We start from the raw sequence: 21,945 nt of genomic DNA on the forward strand, positions 1-21,945 counted from the left end.
ATTTACTTAAAAACTCACACAACTCAACACCAAAAAAACCCAAACAATCCAATTAATAAATGGCCAGAGGACATGAATAGACATTTTTCCAAAGACAAACAGATGGCCAACAGACATATGAAAAGATGCTTAACATCACTAATCATCAGAGAAATGCAAATGGAAACCACAATGAGATACCACATCACTCCAGTCAGAACGGCTATCATCAATAAATCAACAAACACAAGTGTTGGAGAGGATGTGGAGAAAAGGGAACCCTTGTGCACTGTTGGTGGGATTGCAGATTGGTGCAGCCTCTATGGAAATTAGTACGGAGGTATCTCAAAAAAACTGGAACTGGAACTACCTTATGACCCAGCAATTCCACTCTTAGGTATCTATCCAGAGAAATCCAAAACACTAACTTGAAAAAATATATGCACCCCCTATGTTTACTGCAGTGCTATTCACAATAGCCAAAATATGGAAACAACCGAAATGCCCATCAATAGATGACTGGATAAAGGAATTGTGTTACATTTCTACAATGGAGTGTTACTCTACCATAAAAATGAATGAAATCTTAACATTTGCAACAACATGGATGAACCTAGGGGATATTATGCTAAGTGAAATAAGTCAGAGTGAGAAAGACAAATGCCAGACAATCTCACTTAATGAGGAATCTAAAGAATAAAGAAGCAAATAAAATAGAAATAGACTCACAAATACAGAGAAAAAATTGATGGTTGCGAGACGGGAGGGGGTTGGGGAATGGGTGTGAACGTGAAGAGATTAGAAAGTACAAATTGTAGTCATAAAATAGTCACAGGATGTGAAATACAGTTTGGGGAATATAATCAATAATGTTGTAAAGACTATGTAGGGTGTCAGACAGGTATTGGACTTATCGGGGATCATTTCATAGATTATATAAATGCCTCACCACTGTGCTGTACACCTGAAACTAATATAAAATAATACTGAATGTAAACTGTAATTAAATATATATATGAGGTCTGACAATTAAGTCACGAACTTGTTGCAACGACGTTGCTAACTTTCTTTTTTTACATCAGAGGGATTATTCATTATGGATTTGTACCAACTGAACAAATAGTTAACCAGCTTTACTATTTGGAAGCACTGAAAAGGCTGCGTGAAAAAGTTAGATGACCTGAACTTTTCACCAACAATTCATGGCTCTTGCAACATGACAATGTACCAGCTCAGACGGCACTGTCCGTGAGGGAGTTTTTAGCCAGTAAACAAATAACTGTATTGGCACACCCTCCCTACTCACCTGATCTGGCCCCCAATGACTTCTTTATTAACCCAAAGATAAAGGAAATATTGAAAGGAAGACATTTTGATGACATTCAGGACATGAAGGGTAATATGACAACAGCTCTGATGGCCATTCCAGAAAAAGAGTTCCAGAATTGCTTTGAAGGGTGGACTAGACACTGGCGTCAGTGCATAGCTTCCCAAGGGTACTTCGAAGGTGACCATAGTGATATTCGGCAATGAGGTACTATGTATATATTTAGATATATTCACGCACTATAAAATACAGCATAGGGAATATATTCAATGGTATTGTAACAGATATATATGTCAGAAGGGTAGTAGACTTGGTGGGGTTCTCACTTTGTGAGGGGTGTAAATGTCTAAATCATTATGTTGTTTGGTACACCTGACACTAATAAAATTAAATTTTAAAAAAGAATGGATATAGTCATGATTAGTAGTAAAAGAAGTTAAGTGAATGTGGTTATGCTGCCAGGTCTTGGTTGACCATAATACTGAATGAATTCTCTTTTATCTTAAACAGAAAATTTAAATAGCGTGTGTGTGTGAGTGGTGTAATTTCTCCCAGCCTTTTAAGATAGAGGAGCCAGTTGATTTCTTTGATTCATGCCTGTAATCAGACTACAAAAAGAATGTAGATCAATGCCAGATGGAGGCTATCAAAACAAAAATTGTCCACAAAGAAACAAAAACGTATTTAAACTGCAGCCACAATATGTGGGATGCTAAACAGAGAATTTTGTTCTTTTATCCTATCTTAGCAATCAAGGAAAGATTTTTTTAAAAAAATAAGTGGATGATTTATCCTTTAATCCATTTGCAAAAAAAACCTAAAGGAGGCCCAGTCAATACTGTATCTATTTATTTGTACTGAACACTAATGTTTCTATCTTTTCCTTCTTTTGCATGAAGCAATATCTACACTTCATCTTTTTACTACTCTCCAGTGAAGTGGAAAATTGAAATCCATGGGTTTTGAGTTATAGGATAGAAATCCTTGGAATCCTAAAGGTGGTTAACAATGTTTTGTTTGTTTAATTATCTAAAATTGGGAGTCAGATGTTACTTGACAGTAAGTATTTTTTTTTTGAAGAATTATCTTATAACCACAAAACCCGTTTGTTTCCATTTAATGATGTACCCTCTCCAGGTCAAAGTTTCTTGGATATCAGAGTTAGTTTTTCTCTATTCTATACACGGAACCAGTTGAAAATGATACTTCCCATGTCTAATCATCTGGACTTCTCATCCAGCATGTATATTTCCTGGGACAGGAGGACACTTTTACTGTCTGTACTCTGTAACACATTTGCAGTGTGGTCTTCAATAAACAGTGTACTCCATTAATTCTTTTAGGAATAGAATCTTAATAGACTTGTGATATATGTAAGGAATTTATATAGTCATGTTACTTATCCTTTCTGATTATCAATATCCTTCTTGGTAAATGAGAATAATCCCACCAAGACCACCACCTTCACATATCAGGTTGTCGTCTGAGGATTAAATAGTGCTTTAAAAGCATCCAAAATTAAAATAAAGGATCAAATCTTTAAGAGTTATTGGTAGTACTTTTTTGTATGTGTACGTATGTGTGAATTTGAAATGCATTTTGAAGTATATTTTATTTAATTTTTTGTAGACTTTGACCAATTATCTCCCCATTTACACCATCAGTCTACTCTGTTTCTAAGAGTCTGATTTTTTTTTTTTTAAGATTTCAGATGTATGAGTACGTGAGATCATACAGTATTTGTCTGTCTTTGTCTGACTTAGCGTAATTGCCTTAGGCTCCATCCATTTTGTTGCAAATAGCAGAATTTTCTTTTTTTAATAGCTGTGATATGTACATATATCACATTTTCTTTATTCTTTCATCTACTGATGTACACTTAGGTTGTTTACCATATCTTGGCTATTATAAATGATGCAATGGGAGTGCAGGTATCTCTTTGATAGTAATTTATTTTTCTTTTGATATTTACCCAGAAGTGGAATTGCTGGATCATATGGTAGTTCTATTTTTAACTTTTTGAGGAATCTCCATACTGTCTTGCACCAGTTTATAATCCCAGCAACAGTCACAAAGGTTCCCTTTTCCCACATCCTTGCCAAAATGTGTTATCTCTCATCTTTTTGATAACAGCCATTCTAACAGGTGTGAAGCGATATCTCATTAGTTTTGATTTGTATTTTTCTGATCATTAGAGATGTTGAGCACCTTTTCATGTACTTGTTAACCATTTGTATGTTTTCTTTGAAAAATTCTATTTAGGTCCTTTGCCCATTTTTTTCTTGTTATTGAGTTGTATACATTCCTTATATATTTTGGAGTATTAACCCCTTATCAAATATGTGGTTTGCAAACGTTTCCTCCACTCTGTAGGTTGCCTCATTTAGTTGGTTGTTACATTTGCTCTGCAGAAGTCTTTTAGTTGTATGTAGTTCTACTTGCTGATTTTTGCTATTGTTGCTTGTGCTTGTGTCATATCCAAAAATGATATCAGAGAGGTTTTTTTCCTATTTTTTCCTCTAGTAGTTTTACAGTTTCAGGTTATTACATTTAAGTCCCTTAATTTGTTTCAAGTTAATATTTGTAACTGGTTTAAGATAGAGTTCCAGTTTCATTCTTTCACTTGTGAATGTCCAGTTTTCCTACACAATTTATTGAAGAGACTGTACTTTCTCCATTGGGTATTTTTGACTCCTTTCTAAATATTAGTTAACCATACATTCATGGGTTTATTTTGGGGGTCTGTATTCTGTGTGTCTGTCTTTATGCCAGTACGATGTTTCAATTGCTCTAGCTTTGTTAATATACTGGAGGTGTCAAAAAAATGTATACAGGTGGACACTTTGGTCAACGTTGCTCAAGCAGTAGTTCGCTGTAATCAGACGCTGGTGGAAACCACTCTGAGCACCTCTTGTAATTGCAGAAGTCAAACGTGTTCATCTATTGTTATCGGTATATATTGAGTATTACAATTTTAATAGTTTTCCTTTCTTAAAATGTGTATACATTTTTTTGGCACCCTATGTATTTTGAATCAGGAAGAGTGGTGGCTCCAGCACTTCTTTCTTAATGAAACACTTCTGTTTTTAAATGGATTTTAAGATAACATTGAACGTTTTTAAGGGTCCCTTTATGCACACACATTGCCAGACTAAATTAGATCCTCACGTGAGATTCAATAGCTTATCTTTATGTTAAAATACAGTCAAAGGCAATAATAGTTTTATATTATGAAACATTTTTTTTCAGTTCATCATATTAACAGGTCAATAAAAAAATGGAATTATCTTGATAAGTACTAATAAAGAATTTGATGTAACTTTATATTCATTATCAATTAAGAAAACTCTTAATGGAAGGATACCTTCTTAATGTAGGATAAAGGCCAAATTAAAGGTGAAACCCTAGAAACATTTCAATTACAAGAAATAAAAAATCTAGGCCTTTCCTAGTACCAAAAATAATCTGTTAGAATATGTATTAAAAAGTGTCATTCATAATCGGCATGAAAATATTTTAAAAACTTAGGAACTCAGCAAGGAAAGTAAAGTGCAAGAAAAAAAATAAAATCACAAAACTCTACTGTGGGTAAAGTAACAGTTAAATATGGAAAGATATATGGCACTCCTGAATGGAAAGGCAATATTGTAAAGATGTCAATCTTGACAATGTTCTTTTAAAAATTCTAATAATAATCATGTGAGAATAACTTATATAGAGTCTTTAAAGAGTATGATAATGTATTGTGTTTCTGTTCACAGTATTGATTAAAGAAAATTGGGAACTCCTATGTAAGAAGATAAAACTTCCTACAGAGTCATAATATAATGCTATTATTAGTTTAGGAATAACCATACATGAAATAGAAAGGAAACCACAGACACTGATCGTATGTGTAAAAATTAATTCAACATAAGAATAGAATTTCAAATCAATAGGAAATATTAATCAACATATGATTTAAAAAATTGGTCAATTATCTTCCTATCTTATACTATATGCCAACATAATTTTCAAATGGTCTAAAGATTTAAATATGTAATAAAAATTATCAAAGTGCTAGAAAAGATTATTTGTGGGCAATTTATTTTGGGAGCAGAGAAGGCTTGCCTAACAAGCATTTCCTAGGGGCCAAATCCGTTTTATATCTAATCACATAAACATATTTCTATGGCAAATATAAAAAGTTAAAGGAGAAATGAAAAGACAGGAAAGATACTGTAAATGTGTTAACCAAGTAATCCTTAACATTAAAAAACAATGAAAAAGAAAATCACCATAATAAAAGAGAACCAAAATAGAAAATTTACACACTCACAAAAATAAATAAAATAAATAAATAAATATATCAAGAATCAGCTTCCTAGTATTCAGAAAAATTCAAGTTAAAACACCAATGGATTATCAGTTTTTACTTACCAAATTGGCCAAGTTATACAGTATGTATGTACATACACATGTATGCACACAGCGAGAGAGAGAGAAAGAGAGAGACAGAAAGAGAGACAGAGAGCGAGACAGAGAGACAGAGAGAGAGAGAGAAAGTGAAAGAGAGAGAAAGAGATGAATATCTAGTTTGACCAGATGTTGGAGAAACAGGCACTCTATTACTAAAAGTAGGCATATACATGGGAAAGCTTTAGAGGGCAATTAAAAGGATGCCCTTTGAACTATGATTTCCACCTTAGAGATTTAGTCTAAGATTTATTTATAAGCATGTCATAACAGCAGGACTTCTAGTAAGCCATTACAATGAATGAACACAGTAAGTCTTGTTAGGCTAAAATATATGAAAACAAATTGAGAAGACAGATATTGTGAAGTATTGAAAAATATATAAATAACAAAAACCACTTACAATTCCACTATCCATAGAACACTTCTCTTAAGATTTACTATATTTCTATAGGAAATATGTATTTCTCTTTTACTTCTGCATCTTACTACATTCATACCTCACACATAAGGCTTTATAAATAGGATGAAACTGTAATAGAATTTTGCAAACTTCTTTATTAATCTGAATGTATTTTTTATGTCAATAAATACATTCATTCCACTGTTTTTATTGGCCACAAAGTAATTCACTGCATGGGTTTTCATAGATTATTGGACCAACTGCACAGTATATCGTGCAGTTATATTTTTACCATAAGAAAAAATACTGCAAAAACTCATCTTTAAAGCTACAGTTTTTGATATATTTGGCTTTTTAAAGTAATAAATAAAAATATATTGATTGAAATATTTCAAAGTTCTAATCTTAGAACACTGAATTTTAACGTACAAAAATTTTAAAGGTCAATAAACTACATAGGGAGTTAGGGGTATGATTTTGATTATACAGACAATACTATATGCATAAATAAAAAGTGCATTAACATCTGATATGGAAACAAATTTTTCTTGGGTTTGTACCTATTAAAGACCACCCCAATTGAATCCAACAGTCTTAATTAATTTTATACAATTAGTTAGCCTATTCCAGATCACTCGTGTCATTTTTAAGATGTCAGAAATCATTTGATTGTCATGTCATATCTAGAAAAAAGTCATGAGCGTGCCAACCAAAATAACCTTATTTAGTACCTAACACTGTGAGAATAATATGAAATAATTTGTTTGAAGTATCTAGCACAATGTTGGGCAAATGACAAAATTATTGCATATAATCAAGTTTGGTATTATGATTATTAACATTAAACAATGTAGGGGAATATAGGACACACAACACTTGCCACCAAGGAGCTTAAAGAATTTGTAATTATAAATTGCAACCATTTCCATTTTCTAGCTGCAAAGCTAGTAAATGCTAAAAAGGAGTTATTCTGCTGAAAATAACAATGTTTACCTGTGTTTATCATTTTGGGATTCCATTTATTCTTTCATTTTTCATCAAACATTTGCTTATCTCATATTGAGGGGAATTTAAAAATATACAGGCTTCTTTATTAGTGTCCATAAATTACTTAGTCAAGTTTACTCCCTAGGTTTCCTTTGGCAATCTCTCCAACTTTATGCATTTTTCTAAAAATCTAGGCCAAACGTATAATGTCTTACGTAGCCATGATCTTAGCATAGCATTTAATTTTAGTACTGATTAATGACCAACATAACTATCAGCCTAATCATCAACTTTTTTGTTAAGTATAAAGTCCTTAAAATGTGTGTATGCCAACATATATATGATATATATAGTATATATACATATGTAATATATTATATTTATTATAATAACATCATTTGGCTTGGAGATAGTACACGTATCAGATGAAAATGTGTATATATAAAATATGTACTACTCTCTTCAAGCCAAAATGATGTCATAGAAATAGCAAATAGCAGAAAGTCAGATCTGACATAGCAAGAAGGTAATGGACAACATATTGGGGGAAATCATGAACTAGGTAGGACAGGCTATGCCAGAAAAATTAGCTATGTTTAAAATTAATAATTATTATTTCTTCCAAACCTATTTCCTCGAAGATGGAATTAAGCACCCCCAACTCTGACATTGCTAAGATTTAAAGTCTATACATTTTTTTTTAAATGTAGAAGTTACAGGTACTAGAGCAAATTTAAAGATGAAATATATTAAGTATTCTCTCATTGTGAATACTTCAAAGGAATTTTACTAATATGATTTAAAATTAAAATATGAGCATTTTCATGTTACAATTAATTCTACCAACATTATTGTCCAATCATGGCATAAAAATATATAGCACTGCATGCATCTCTGGTCTCCATGATGTCACAATTAATGGGACCCACTGCTGTATTTCAATCAGAAATATCAGAAATATCTAGTGCTTTTAACACTCTGCCTAGCAATCTTCACCAGCACTCACAGTGCTTTGGAAATTATTTTCAGAGAGTTTGGGGTTTTTGTGGAGGGGGGAGAGGTTATGCTAATTTAGACCACAGCAAATATCCACTAAGGACCTTAAAGTGATTTACTCATAGTTTATTATAAAACCCAAGTTTCATAATAGTTCATTCATACTCCTAAAATTGTAAATTACAAACATCAGTCTTTATTACTGTCCCATTATTACATTTGTGAGATAAGATAAAACCAAATGCAAAAAATTGTTTCCATTTCAAGTTTAACTCACTACAAATACTTTCTTACCTCAAAATTAAATATCATTAAAAGAAAATGACTTTCTAGAATTTATGTGTTGGTTTGGTTGAAAACCCAATATTTATCTTTTGTTATATTTATTATGATTGCTCTTCCTTCATTACATTTAAAAACTACACTTTTAATCTTAATTCAACTCTCAATGAAATTCAGTAAATTTGAGACATTTAATTGTTCTAGTTCATTGCAGCTCACTATCAGTGAACATATAAAACATACGGTACAATGATTCTGGGGCCCTAAAACATTCCCAGTTTATCCCCAAATTCCTGAGGCAAGAAAAGAAGTAATAGTTTCAGAGTGCAAACATGTACTTTCCAGACTGAAATGGTTAAATATTGCAACCAATTCAGAAATAGCACCAACAGGCTCCTTTTTTATTTTCTTTTTATTTTAAGCAGGACCATGTTTAATTCTCTTCTGCGTTCACATGCACACACACACATTTTCCTTTAGCTGTCAGAAAGCATCAGATTGCCTGATCTGCATGATGAATTTTAAAATCTTTTGAGAAACAAGGACATTTGCTTCAGGCATTATGATTTCATCATCACCATCATAAACAAGTATAAAGCCAACCAATCTCTGGTACCCAAACCAAAGCTGAAAAATCACGGTACTTTGAAAATGGCTAGTAGAATAGTAATCATCTAAATTCATCTGGATACATTTTTTAAGTCATGATATATTGCAGTTGGGCAGTCATTTATTTATTGCCGTGATTATTCCTAGGTGACCCCAAAATAAGGATGTGATTCTTGTCAAGAGGTTTGTAAAATGCAAATACTCTAAGAAATATTTCTAAACAAACTACACTGCCTGATGAAAATATTCTGGTCACAAAAGTAAAGACGGTATCTTTAATATTAATATTTAATAGTAACTTTCATTCTTGTGCTCTTTATGAAATAAAGCTACAATATCAATTCCACCTATGAACATCCTGAGTAAATAACAGATGTGGGAAATTGGAAGATTTTCTATGATGTACTTCTTATGTTAATAAAGCCCTATTTCTTGAATGATGTGAGAAATACTACCATTAACACCACCAAGACTACCTTAACACTTAGTTTTTTTATGATAGCTAACTGAGCTGAAATCACAAGTAATAAGCATTTTTCTAGATTCATTATGATATTAATATATAAAATTTTATGTGAAATTCGATCCAATTATGCTTTTAAATTTAAAGCCAAATTCAAGTTAAGTTTTTCAGAGCTTAAAACAAATAAGCAAATAAAAAGCCTATTCTGTACCTAGCCAGCAAATGGAATATAATTACTCCATTTAATCAGAAGCTGTGACTAGGTGACTCTAATCGAAATGCAAGGTAAGTGGGTTTCTGAGGTCTTGAATTATTGAACAAGTAATGTAAGGTCCTGGAGTTCAAGGAATGGAAAGATGTTATTTTTATTTTTTTTTATTTTTTGGTGGGGGGAGTCCAAGATGCCCATTCACCCCTCTGGCAAAAGTGGAATGTACGAAGGTTTTAGTTTTGAAGTAAATGAAGTAACCCTGGATTTGTTAGTTCCTGTTAAAGATGCACATTGCATGCTTCATCTCACCTTCTTTTCATTGTAACACTTTCACATTATCACAAGCAGCATTATGTCACCAAGACAAACCAATTTCCTTCATACAAATGTAAAACAACATGTTTGCTGTAAGATATTTCCATCAATGTCAGTAACATACAATGAAAGTCTCAACAGTCTGCCCTGTCACTTACTTATAGAAAGGGGAAGGCAAATTGTTTATTCACACTCAACTAAATTATCTGTTCACTATTTCTTTAGCTCATTGAATTTATTCATAGACTCATCACTGATATTATATTACATCTAGGACATAGCACTTTCACCAGAACCCAACTTAAAAAAAAAAAAAAGGCAAAAGGAGATAAGACTCCAATTACTTTTACAGAATGATGGACTCATTCATCCTATTTCTAAGAGGAGCTGGCACAAAAGATAAAGCCATGTCTTTCATTTGATGATTGGGTCCCTCTGCTTGTAGTCAGTGATGTAACAGACCCATCAGAGACTCCAGAAATCTCCAATGAAGTCCTCTGCTACTAGCTCACACTTGGATTTTTGTCAAGTTACCTTCCACAGACTTCAGTCTCCACATCTGTAAAACAACTTATGTGCTGAGGGGAAGAGTTGTGGGTGGGTCTTTTTTCATAGCTTTCCAGGTTTAAGATTTTTTGTGGGGGGGAGGGTTGTGTATTATTACCTTTTTTATTAGTTTCAGGTGTACAAAATAATGTAATTGTTAGACATTTATCATTTATATCCCTCTCACAGTGATAACCCCCTTCCCCAATCTACTACCCCTCTGACATTGCATAGAGCCGTTACATTTCCACTGTCTCTATTCCTTATGCTGTACTCCACTTCTCAGGCTTACGATTTATTATGGTAACTTTCTTTCTAATGTTTGGAACACAAATGAAGATTTGATACATTCTTTCATTATCTCAAAAGGATAACATACCCATGCTCATTGTTAAGAACTTTATAGTAAATGGCATATAACAGGATTTGTCTAAATAACAGATATGTTCAGTATATGAATGTATATAATCATAGATAAGAAAGTACTTAGCTGTATTTTCAAATAAGTAACCCCCTTTTTTTTAAGACAATAAAACTAAGCATCGGGGTGGCCGGATGGCTCAGTTGGTTAGAGTACGAGCTCTCCACAAGGTTGCTGGTTCAATTCCCACGTGGAATGTGGGCTGCGCCCTCTGCAACTAAGATTGAAAACGGCGACTGGACTTGGAGCTGAGCTGCGCCCTCCACAACTAGATTGAAGGAAAATGACTTAGAGCTGATGGGCCCTGGAGAAACACACTGTTCCCCAATATTCCCCAATAAAATTTAAAAAATAAAACAAAACAAAAATACTAGGCATCAATTTAAAAAAAAATATGGGAATCAGCCTAGATGTTGCCAAAGGCCCTTGGTTCTAATCTCTGAATTTATAATGAGTGTTGATTCCTTACTATTGTTTCTATCTTAGTAGGTTAAACAGAGAGCATTGGATCCTCTCAAAAAAATTTAAATGAGTTTTCTTCCACAAGTTGCCCAACTTTATAAAATAATTAATAAGGTTTTATATTGGAGATCAAGCTAAGAATAGCACAGAGTAACAGAAACCCCCCCATAGCTCACATATTTCATCTATTCTTCCTTACTCCTCCTTCCCATTTACCCTGAATCATGGTTCTGATCACACATTCAATTACAAGTTGTTTGGTGTTGTCTATCTCCATTTCCTTACAGAGAAGTATCAGCAAATGTTTCCCTCAAAACCCTGGAAATTTCACAAAGAAAAGTACATTAACAGCAGTGCTGGAAAATGCTAATCAAACTTTGCAGCTGCTTTCTTTACTAGTCTAACTTCTCCTCTGTACACAGCAGATGTCTCCACCTCCACAGACTCTCACAATGGTAATGAAACAAAAAAATTATAACCAAATATCAAAATAATTATCAAATAGTCTTTTATCAAATTAAAAACCACTCTTCTCTCTAACGTTTGTCCTTCCAGAGAACTGTTCAGGTGCTCATTCCAAGCATCTGACCTATAATTTTTCAAGCCCCTCTAAACCACCAGCACACCATTTTCATCTGGACAGCATCTTGAGCCACAGTTGTAAGACCTGATGGTGTTTAAATGAACATTATAGGTACTTTGCGAACTCACAAGCTATAGAAATCAATAGGTATCTTGCATAGAGAAGTCCTGCAATTGATTTTTCCGGGAGAGTCAATTTGTAATTTTAGTAGAGGCATAGACACCAGTGAGGTTGTAAGCATGCTGGAGGTTAAAAAGAATCATAGGTTGTCTGGAAAATACTGCACTGCACTAGGTGAGGTGGTATCTCAAAGAAGTAGGGTCTAGATTGATGATGTTTTTCAGGAGTGGCTAAAGAGAAAAACTTGAAGAATACAGTAGGATACATCTGCAATGCCCCGGGGCTTAGAGAAGGAAAGCTCCTCACGATACACAGAAAATGGATTTAATACAGTGCTCCTGAAGATCTTTAAATGTACGCATATACTGTTGCTTTGTCTAAGGATTAAAACATCCAGTGCACTAATTCTCACCAGCTTTTAAAAACTAAATTGCAATTATAAAAATGATATATTGCATACTTGAAATCTGCCAAGAGGGTAAATTTCAAGTGTTCTCACCACCACTACCAAAAAAAAAAAAAGAAAAAGAAAGTATGTGAGGTGATGGATGTGTTAATTAAACATCATGTTGAATACCTTAAATATATACAACCTTCATTTGTCAATAAAAATGTAAAAAAAATAGAATTGTCTGAAATTAATCTATTTACTCAATGAAGAAGTCTAAGCCCCATTCAGTGCTCAGTACTCTTCTATGCACCACGGGTGACAGTAAGGTGTGTGTCCTCTATAGTCACTGAGAGGAAGGAGTGGAAAGGCTATAGATCAATCTCAAATATACTTATCCCCCTCAAGTCCCTGACTGACAATAACCTTTCAATGTAACTAAAAAATCTTGTTCTTAAAACAGTTATTGTTTTCTCCTTCTCCCAAGTGCTCCTTCACCACCTCCTTATTTTTTTTTATACTTCTACAAGTTCATAAAAAGTTGTACTTTAGTCAAGAGCTTAATAATACAAAGACTAAACATTCTTATAAATTATACCTATTTTTATTCTAAATGTTTCTAACAGTGATGAGGGAGAATTCATGACTACCAAACAAACTTCTGAATTCTTGGGAGTGATGATTAAAAACCGAATTCCAGGGGTCACAGAGCCACACTGTATAAACTTTAGGTTAAATTTTAAAAGGCTGTTTTGGTGAGTTAAAAAACCCCAAACCAAATTCCCCAGAAAAATAATGCTAGAAAAAACTATTGTGGGGGGGAAAAGAACACCAACTATTTTGTGTTGGCTAATTTGTACATTTACTTATGGAATGCAGCTTCAAAGGAAGTTTATAAGCATCATCCTATGAAGGTGAAGTTATGGGGCTCTTACTGACCTTGTTGAATTATGCTGTGCATGATTCTAACTCTTCAAAATTTAATGTGGAGTTCCTCTTTCCGCAAATGACTGTGGTTGAATGGACACAGAGACGTTGGAAAAGATTCACCTATTTAAAATCTTCATGTGCACATCTGTTACAAAAAATGCAACTACAAATGGCTAGAATTTTAAGTCAGAACATTTCACATTAAGCTATGTGATGTTCACATTGACAGCTGAGGAGAAGTATATGTGTGTAGAAAGCTGCACTTAACTGTAGTGCATGTATCTGGCCTTGAATCTGAGGTTTACCAGGGTCCAAACATCTGCAGAGTCTCAGGGATTTCCAATCCTTGATTTCTTTTATTTAATTTTTTTACATTAGTTTCAGGTATACAAAACATCACAATGATTATGTGTATATTATTTTCCCTGAAAATTATTTTCGTGTTTCCCCGAAAATAAGACCAGGTCTTATACAGTATTTCCCCCAAAATAAGACCGAGTCTTATATTAACTTTTGCTCCAAAAGATGCATTCAAATGTATTTTCAGAGGAAGTCTTATTTTTCATGTACAACAATCTAGATTTATTCAAATATAGTCATGTCATCTTTTTCTGGAACATCGTCATAACGTACTAAATGCGTCTGGCTGACGATCTTAACTGGGGCTTATTTTGGGGGTAGGTCTTATTTTCAGGGAAACAATATATATACATATATATGCATATATACACACATATATATAAATGTATTTAATTATAATTGACATTCAATATTATGCTACATCATCTTCAGGTGTATAGTGCAGTGGTCAGGCATCTACACAATCTATGAAGTGATCCCCCCATAAGTCCAGTACCCATTTGGCACCCCACATAATCTTTCCAACATTATTGATTATATTTCCCATACGCCACTTCATATCCCCATGACTATTTTGTGACCACCAATTTGTATTTTCTAATCCCTTCACCTTCTCCCCCATTCCCCAACCCCCTCCCATCTAACAACCATCAGTTTTTTCTCTGTATCTGAGTCTATTTCTGTTTTGTTTGCTCGTTTATTCTGTTCTTTAGATTCAACATAGAAGTGAGAACATATGGTGTTTGTCTTTCTCAGTCTGACTTATTTCACTTAGCATAATATTCTCTAGGTCCATCCATGTTGTTGCAAATGGCAAGATTTAGTTCCTTTTTATGGCAGAGTAATATGCCATTGTACATATGTACCACAATTTCTTTATTTAATCATCTATTGTTCTTTTAAAACCCAACATCATTTTACTAAGAAGTAAATGTGTTGTACTCAGCCCTACAAGTAATCCACAACCCATTGACCAGTATTAGAAGTTCAAAAGAGCTCAACTGATTAGATTTTGAAAGATGGATCTATTTCAGAAAGCTGAAAACACATATGAAATAATTTTCAACTGGTATCTGCTTCCCTTCCACTGGACTCATTTCTGCCTGTCATACTTACTCCAAAGAGACGAATAGGAGACTTAATTACTAAGACTTAATTAACCAAAATGATATCATGTTTCACAAATAAGTCTGGTATGATGAAAAACTTTGGAGCAGAAATAAGCCAGTGGATAAAAACAGAAACTTTGAGAACCGACCATATAAAACAACTTGGAGTAAAACCTGAAATAAAGTTTCAGATACTCACCAGTGAAATGATTAGAAGTGGATGGATTGACACTATCAACACTGTCAGCACTGTCACAGCTAAAAACTTCATGATCTGATTCCTGCACAGAGGAACAGAGTGAGGAGCTGTCAACTTCTTCACAATTCCCCCTTAAAATTCCACTCATAGCTGCAGTGCTGTCACATGTACCTGCAACAGGAACAGGAACAGAGCATTGAAACATTTGACCACCAACTGCATAGGCAAGGTTTCCAAATCATTTTCTGGAGGCCGTAGTTTTTTGAACATCTACCACATTATCATATCCGTACAGAAATTATTCTTTCCATAATGTCTGAAAACAATTCTACCCTGATTTGTTGTTATTTGCATCCTCATCTGATATAGTATTTTATGAGAAGAAGTCAAAATTAAGAATTGGAACCATAGTGCTGCATAAGGAAATATGGTTCAATGTTTTGAAACATCAAAACGGGAGTCAAATACATTTATCTGATTTGTTCTAGTAAATTGTGTACCGTCTTTGACAGAGCCAGAGTTCAGAATGAAATAGATCGCTTACTCGCATGCTGTCATAGGCAGAGCATACTGATTAGGGCATGTCTATCTTGCTTGGGATTTCTTTTTTTCTCAGGTACAAAGGCATCTACTTTCCTGGGACTCTTTGTCCATCAAAAATCAAATTGGTTGCTAGGAATGGCTTAACCTGCAGAATTTAGATGCCTTATCGTATTTTCAGTCAATTCAGCAGAGCTACAGGGAATATTTGAGTCCTATGCCAAGGAGGTAGGCTCAATAAATTTTATAAGGGCTAAACCACAGTCCCTAAATCTTTTACTGGGTAAAATATCAATTTAAGTCCCTTCACTCTTTGTACCAACATGTTTAGTAAAAGCCAGTCAGAGGTAGACCAACGCATTTTTTTAAATTGGTTAATGTCAATTTAGATGAGTCATTAAACCTCCGAGAGTAATAATTTCTTCATAGCTATACATAGAGTAACTGTTACCAGCAGTTGCAAACACAAATTCCTACAAACGTAGGTAACCTCAATGAGTAAAGAGGATCAGATGTAATAAAATCATGAAGTCATCTTAATCGTTTTTGTCTACTGTTATTTGTAACAAAAGTTATCAGAAGTACTGTCCTACTCTAAGGAACATGACAGCATAGGCACAATAAATCTGATTTCACAACCAAGGAAACAGTAGGTTATAAGTAGTATGAACTGTGGTGAACTAGAGATGTAAGCCAAGGCCAAGGGAGAAGCTGCCACTCAGGTCCAGGTCATCTCAGCTCCATGTTTCCCAATTTAATCTACTCTAAAATCTGGCCAATTCCCCATTCTCATTCAGAAGCAGTGTTTATCCTTTTAGGTTTCCCATTCACCATCTTCCTTTCCCTTATTAATTTTGCTTATAAAATTAAAGGGGCGATTTTTAGGTTACATTATAACTTAAAGTCCAACTTGGACTGGCTCTACAAGATGGACAAAGAATGGTTCAGATCTGTGACTTGCAGGGGTTAATATACTGAGAAATCAAAACATTCTCTTCTGACAAGCAAAAGAAATAAACGGCATCCAAATTGGTAAGGAGGAAGTAAAATTGTCATTACATGCAGATGACATGATACTATATAGAGAGAACCCTAAAGACTCCACCAAGAAACTATTAGAACTGATAAATGAATTTAGTAAGTAACAGGATACAAAATTAATATTCAGAAATCAGTTGCATTTGTATATACCAATAATAAAATATCAGAAGGAGAAATTAAGAAAACAATCGCATTTACAATTGCTTCAAAGACTATAGAATACCTAGGAATAAATATAATCAAAGAAGTAAAAGACCTGTACTCAGAAAATTATAAGACACTGAAGAGAGAAATTAAAGAAGATACAAATAGATGGAAACACATACCATGCTCATGGATAGAAAGAATTAATATCGTTAAAATGTTTATACTGCCTAAGGCAATATACAGATTCAACGCATTCCTATCAAACTACCAAGGACATTTTTCACAGAAATAGAACACATAATCCTAAAATTTATATGGAACCATAAAAAAACCCAGATAGCCTCGGCAATCTTGAGAAATAAGAACAAAGTGGGAGGTATCACGATACCTGACATCAAATTATACGACAAGGCTACAGTAATCAAAACGGCATGGTACTGGCATAAAAACAGACACATAGATCAATGGAACAGAATAGAGAGCCCAGAAATAAATCCATGCTTATATGGTCATTTAATCTATGACAATGGAAGCAAGAATTTACACTGAGGTAAAGACACATTTATTCAATAAATGGTACTGGGAAACCTGGACAGACACATGCAAAAAAATGAAGCTGGACCACCTCCATACACCATATACAAGAATAAATTCAAAATGGATTAAAGACCTAAATGTAGATCTGAAACCATAAAACTCCTAGAAGAAAACATAGAAAGAAAGATTACAGACATTACCCAGCGTAAGATTTTTACTGATATATCCCCTCGGGAAAGGGAAGTAAGAGAAAAAAATAAACGTGGGATTACGTCAAACTAGAAAGATTTTTCACAGCAAAGGAAATCATCAATAAAACAAAAAGGGATCCTACTGAATGGGAAAAGATATTTGCCAATGATATATCCAATAAGATATATTTGATATATCCAATGATATATCAAATATATCCAAAATTTATAAAAAACTTACACAACTCAACTTCAAAAAAACAAACAATCCAATTAAAAAATGGGCAGAGGACATGAAGAGACTTTTTTCTAAACAGGACATACAGATGACAAACAGACATATGAAAAAATGCTCAACCTCACTAGTCATTAGAAAAATGCAAATAAAAATCACAATGAGATACCACCTCACCCCAGTCAAAATGGCTATCATCAATAAATCAACAAACAACAAGTGCTGGTGAGGGTGTGGATAGAAAGGAACCCTTATGCACTGCTGGTGGGATTGCAGATTGGTACAGCCACTATGGAAAACAGTATGCAGGTATTTTAAAAATCTGAAAATGGAACTACCTTATGATCCAGCAATTCCTCTCCTAGGTATCTATCCGGAGAAATCCAAAACTCTAATTCGAAAATCTTTATGCACCCCTATGTTTATTGCAGCACTATACACAATAGCTAAGACATGGAAACAACCGAAATAAATTCCCATCGGTAGATGACTGGATTAAGAAACTGTGGTACATTTATACAATGGAGTATTATGCAGCCATAAATGAAATCTTACCATTTGCAACAATATGGATGGACCTAGATAACATTATGCTAAGTGAAATAAGTCAGACAGAGAAAGACAAATACCACACATCTCACTTATATGTGGAATCTAAAGAAAAGAATATATGAACAAACTAATCACAAACTAATCAGAAACAGCCTCAGAGATACAGAGGGAAAACTGAGGGTTGCAACATGGGGGAGGGGGGTGAAGGGGAAGGTGAGGGGATTAGAAAGCACGATTGGTAACCACAAGATGGCCACAGGGATACGGAAGTCAGGTTGGGAATATCATCAGTAATGTTGTAAAGATTTTGTAGGGTATCCGATGGACACTTGTCTCGTTAGGGAGACCACGTTAGGGATGATATAGATGCCTGATCACTGCACTGTACACCTGAAGCTGAAGCTGAACAATAATGAATGTCAACTACAGTTATACACACACACACACACACACACACACGAAGTGTAGTACAGCATTTGGAATAGACAGTGGAAATGTAATGGCTGTATGCGATGTCTGAGGGATAGTAGATTGGGAGAAAGGGGTTATCACTTTATGAGGGATATAAATGATAAATATCTAACTATTACATTATTTTGTACACCTGAAACTAATAAAAAATTAAATTAAATTAAAAATTCTCTTCCCCTTTAGCCCAACATAACACCTGAAATAGCTTTGCTAAAGATACATCAATTGGGGGAACAAACTTATTTTACAAAAGACACCTGCAAGGAGAGATGGCACCTTAAATCATCCAACTTCAGCGTACCAGTCCTATCTATGCCCTTCTGGTGGTTAGAAACAAGTCTAACTAGAGTGACTTTCTTAAAAGGTAGCAACCTCGGGACTGGCCACTGTCCCTGTGCCACTCATTGACCTCAGTCTCCTTCAATTTTGTAGCTACATTTCCTTGGCACATATTTGTTCCAGGTCCTTCTGGCGATGTCTGGCTTCCTCTTCCTGTATTTTCCGCTTCCTCGTATCTGCAGCCGGAATATGGCTTTGGTTTCTGCCTCTACCCAACTGTATCCTGAAAGCCTCGATTCTGAACACCAATTGACTCGTTCTTTCAGTGTTGTCTCAGTTCAGATTTCTGATAAAGGGAATCCGAGTGTTCCTTTTTAGTCGTTTATGCCATTCTATAGAAAATGGATTTGACTTCTACCCTTTGTTTAGAAGCCATCTATCATTTACGCAATAAACACCTATTGAGCTTTCATCATGTACCAGTCACTACTTTAAATACTGGAGAATCACGTGACAACAAAAAATCCTTCCTCTAATGGTGCTCACTTAATGGGTGTTGTTGGGGGAAGATAAAGAAATAATAAACAGATAAGTAAATTAAATAGTTTTCAGATGGGGATCAATGCTATGGAGAAAAATAAGCAGTTAAGTGGTGTACTAACTACAAGTTTGGCCAATAGAGAACATTCAATTTTTAATTGATTGGTGAGCTAATGTCACAGGGAAGAAGTGGCATAAAGACATGGAGGAGGTAAGGGAGCTGGCAATTTTGACATCTGGGGGAAGAGCAGTCCCGGACAAAAGAATGATGTGTGCGGAGGCCCTGGGCTGGGCACAGTAGGCGATGAGCGCAGACAGGTATTGGGGGCTATATTGTGTAGCGCCTGTGAGGACTCTGGCTATTAAGTCTAGATGGGATGGAGGCAGCTACAGGGCTTACGTGGTGGGGTGGCAGATCTGGTTTGTATTTTTAAAAGACTACTCATTAGCCTGTCATTACATAAGAAAATGGAGGGCCTATGGTAAAGGAAAGACAGATTTGATGGGAGAAGGCAGAGGTTCAGAACTAAGGAAGATACTTAGAGAGAATTTAGTAGTTCAGATGAGCAGGTAAAGTCAAAAAACCTGCCGAGACAGAGGGCTGGAGAGGTCACTAGTTTCCTTTGTGGGGAAAGAATTTGGGAAGAAGGGGAGGGAAGGTCAAAGTGCTTCGCAAAGCAATGTGGTCCTTTAATTTTACCTAGAACCATCTCTGTCTCTAGATTTACCGATAATGTTATGATGGTGGAGGCCATCTTCCCTGCTAGGGTTTTTTTTTATTATTTTTTTTTCAGTTACAGTTGACGTTCAATATTATTTTATATTAGTTTCAGGTGTACAGCATAGTGGTTAGACAGTTACATAATTTATTCAGTGATTCCCCCGATAAGTCTAGTACCCACCCAGCATTATACATAGTTGTTGCAATATTGACTATTTTCTTTATGCTGCAGTTTACATCCCCATAACTGTTGTAATTACCAATTTCTACTTCTTCATCCCTTCACCTTTTTCACCTAGCCCCCTAACCCCCTACCCATGTGGTAACCATCATTGTTTTTTCCTTATAAATGAGTCTGTTTGTTGTTTCTTTGTTCTTTAGATTTCACATACAAGTAAGATCATGTGATATTTGTCTTTCTCAGTCTGACTTATTTCACTTCTTACCTTTTAGGTTTTAGATAGGACAGATTCAGATACATTATGTCACTCTATGGCATTGCTTTGGCAAATAAAATTAACAATGAAAAAGTAAGCCTTGCTTTCCTTTATCACTCTATAGGAATACTTACTTTATTTTGGTGGAGAAGAAGGAATATATGGATAGTGACAACTATCAAGGATTTACTTAATCATGGGAAAATGGAGGCAGAGTTAATAACTATGTTACCCACGATTCTCCCTAAAGTTACGTATTCAGGATTTTTGAAAAGTCAAATGTACCGCCACTACCTGCTACTGCAGATTATGGGACTCTGGCTCTGGGTGGAGCCTGTTTGAAAGCCAGATAGTCTCTATCTTAAAAAGTCACTTGGTGACTATTATTTGGGTTGAAGAGACTATTTTATCTTCAAGTGACTTATGCAGGTTTTAAAACAAATTGCAGAAAAGCTCCTCAAGACTGAGAGCTGCTGATGGATTTCTTTTTAAATATTGACATACCTTAAATTTATTAGTTATAAGAAACTATTTGGAAATTTTTCCTTAACTGATACAAAATCGATGTAAATAATTTGTGTGGATTTGCTTTTAGTTCCTTGTGGCCTGAAGAATCTTGTACAAACTCATTCAAGAGTTTGAACTGATGATTAGGTATCTGAGTACACACAAAGAAAGGGTGGGAAAAAATATGCCAAAGAACATTGTTGAGAGACAGAGAGAGAGAGAGAGAGACAGAGAGAGAGAGGAATTCATTCCACTTTGTATTTGCCAATCTGATTGCAGTGTAGTGTACTCTGTTTGTAGTATTAAAACTAAAATTGCAATGCTACAATTATTTCCATGGCAACAAAAAGTGAGATAATGGAGGATAAACTAAATGTGAAGAGAGATGAGGATGCTACTTCTCTTCAAGTCTGCAGTAATAGGTGGGAAGAGAGAGCTACTGAGGGGAAAAAATAGTTACCATAAATGTCCTTGATTGAGTTTGTCCCATCCCCGTATCAAGTGAAAGCAATCCTAAACAATATTAACAGTTGCCCTGTAACACAGAATGCTGTTTTGAGAGTATACGGCCGGAAGAAACTTTTAGCACACAGAGAGAAGTA

At 34.6% G+C, this 21,945-nt stretch overlaps 1 protein-coding gene across 2 annotated transcripts in view; it reads right to left on the reverse strand.

The window, feature by feature from the left end:
- CSRNP3 (cysteine and serine rich nuclear protein 3) overlaps positions 1–21,945 on the reverse strand; it is a 192,253-nt gene that overhangs the window by 160,039 nt on the left and 10,269 nt on the right. The window contains exon 2 of one of the 2 annotated variants that reach the window (XM_033112467.1): positions 15,146–15,316. The gene's annotated coding sequence lies outside the window, so the exon portion shown is untranslated. The remainder of the gene's footprint in view (positions 1–15,145; positions 15,317–21,945) is intronic. The other variant, XM_033112468.1, reaches the window with a different exon arrangement.

Source organism: Rhinolophus ferrumequinum, chromosome 8 (genome assembly GCF_004115265.2).
Source record: "Rhinolophus ferrumequinum isolate MPI-CBG mRhiFer1 chromosome 8, mRhiFer1_v1.p, whole genome shotgun sequence".
Lineage (NCBI taxonomy): Eukaryota > Metazoa > Chordata > Mammalia > Chiroptera > Rhinolophidae > Rhinolophus > Rhinolophus ferrumequinum.